At 39.0% G+C, this 2,500-nt stretch overlaps 1 protein-coding gene across 2 annotated transcripts in view; it reads right to left on the bottom strand.

The window, feature by feature from the left end:
- The window catches only part of LOC143040696 (otoferlin-like), a 373,948-nt gene that overhangs the window by 291,383 nt on the left and 80,065 nt on the right, over positions 1–2,500 (bottom strand). The gene's annotated exons all lie outside the window — the stretch shown is intronic.

The following is a 2,500-nucleotide window of genomic DNA, read 5'->3' as shown; positions in this document are numbered from 1 at the left end:
TATTATTATTATTATTATTATTATTATTATTTATTTATTTATTTATTTTTTCTATTGTTATCATTATCATTTTTATTATTATCAATATCATCATCATCATTATTATTATTATTATTATTATTATTATTATTATTATTATTATTATTATTATTATTATTATTATTATTATTATTATTGTTATTATTATTATTAGTAGTAGTAGTAGTAGTAGTAGTATAATTATTATTATTATTATTATTATTATTATTATAATTATTATTATTATTATTATTGTTCTTATTATTATTGTTCCTATTATTATTATTGTTCCTATTATTATTATCATTATTTTATTATTATTATTATTATTATTATTATTATTATTATTATTATTATTATTGACCTTAATGCTAGGGTGGGAAATGGTCCAATCGATGGAGTGGTTGGGAAGTGTGGAGTTCCAGGAAAGAATCGTAGTGGAGAGTTGATGGTGGAAATGTGTCTAGAAAGAGAGTTGATGATAGCAAATACAGTGTTTCGGAAGAAAGTCAAGCATAAGTACACATGGGAGAGGGTGGTGGAGGGAAGGGTGGTAGATAGAGCGCTAATGGATTATGTAGTGGTAAATAGGATTATGATAGAAAGAGTTAAGGATGTACATGTGCTAAGGGGAGAGGGTGGGGGAATATCAGATCATTTTTTGGTGGAAGGTAAGCTGAGAGTGGAGGATAGATGGAGAAAGAGGAAAGGGACAAAAGGTAGGGAGGTTCTTAGAGTGAACTCCTTGAATGAAAAGGAAAAGGAGAAGGAGTACGAAAAGAAGCTGAAGGAGGAGTGGGAGGGAGTAAAGGATGGAGCAGAGATGGGTGTGGAGGAGGAATGGGGATGGTTCAAGGAGGGAGTCTTAAAGTGTGCAAGGATGGTGTGTGGAACAAGAAGGACAGGGGGAAATAGAAGAAAGGGTAGTGAATGGTGGGATGAGGAAACAAAGAAGGTTGTAGAAGAGAAGAAGCGAGCATTCACAGATTGGTTACAAAAGAGGACGGGGGAGTCATATGAGACGTACAAAGAAAAGAAAAGAGAAGTAAAACAAAAGGTAAAAGAGGCAAAGAGGAGAGCAGATGTGAAATGGGGTAGGAGTATGACAGAAAATTTTGAAAGTAATAAAAAGATGTTTTGGAAAGAAATTAAGAGAGGAAGAGGAGGCGAATCAAGTAGAGAAGAAAAGGTAAAAGGTGCAGATGGAGAGATGATAATGGAAGAGATGGCAGTAAGGGGGAAGATGGGCAGAATATTTTAGGGAGTTGCTAAATGTGAAGGAGGATAGGGAAGGAAAGATAGCTGCAGTGGGAAATGCGAAGAAAATGAGAGTGATGAGTGAGGAGAATGGAGGAGAGATAGGGAGGGATGAGGTGAGGGCAGTTGTAAAGATGATGAAAGCAGGTAAGGCACCTGGTCTGGATGGATGCCATGCAGAATGTCTGAAAAAGGGAGGTTCAGTGATGGTGGACTGGTTGGTGAGGTTATTTAATGTTTGCTGGAGAGAGGGTAGAGTACCGGAGGACTGGAGAAGTGCCTGTATAGTTCCTCTTTACAAGGGAAAAGGGGACAAGTGTGAATGTAGTAGTTTCAGAGGGATTAGCCTGTTAAGTGTAGTAGGGAAGGCTTATGGGAGGATCTTAATTGAGAGGATTAGGAGAGGAACAGAAGGAGTAATTGGTGAGGAACAGTGTGGTTTTAGGACAGGTAGAGGTTGTGTAGATCAGATCTTTGTGGTAAGACAGATATGTGAGAAAGCTATAGGAAAGGGGAAGGATGTTTTTTGGGCTTTTATGGATCTGGAAAAGGCTTATGATAGGGTAGACAGAAAGGCACTGTGGGAGGTTATGCAGATTTTATGGGATAGGAGGAAAGCTTTTGGGAGCTGTCAAGAGTTTTTATGAGAGTAGTAGAGCTTGTGTCAGGATTAGAAATGGAGAGAGTGAGTGGTTTTAAGTAAAGGTGGGACTTCGTCAAGGATGCGTTATGTCGCCCTGGCTGTTCAACTTATACATGGATGGGGTGGTGCGAGAGGTGAATGCTAGGGTAGTGGGTCAGGGATTGGAGATGGTTAAAGAAAATGGAGAAAAGTGGGAGGTGAGCCAGCTGTTGTTTGCGGACGACACTGCGCTTGTGGCAGGGTCAGAGGAGAGATTGAGGAAGCTGGTGGCAGAGTTTGGGAGAGTATGTGATAGAAGAAAGCTAAAGATAAATGTGGGTAAAAGTAAGGTGATGAGATGTACAAGGGGTGAAAGTGGCAGTAGACTGGAAGTGAACATTAAGGGAGAGCGACTGGAGGAAGTGGATAGTTTTAGATACTTGGGTGCAAGTGTAGCAGGAAAAGGTGGAGTGAAGGTGGAGGTAGAATGTAGATTGAGAAAAGCGAGTAAATGCCTTGGTGGATTAAAGAGTGTAATGAGGAATAGACATTTGGGAATGGATGCGAAGAGGAGACTGTATGAAGGAGTGATTGTGCCAACAG

This window comes from Oratosquilla oratoria, chromosome 29, assembly GCF_046742065.1.
Source record: "Oratosquilla oratoria isolate Oo_2021 chromosome 29, ASM4674206v1, whole genome shotgun sequence".
NCBI lineage: Eukaryota > Metazoa > Arthropoda > Malacostraca > Stomatopoda > Squillidae > Oratosquilla > Oratosquilla oratoria.
The sequence above is the reverse complement of the archived record's forward strand: the minus strand, read 5'-3'. Positions and strand labels throughout refer to the sequence as shown.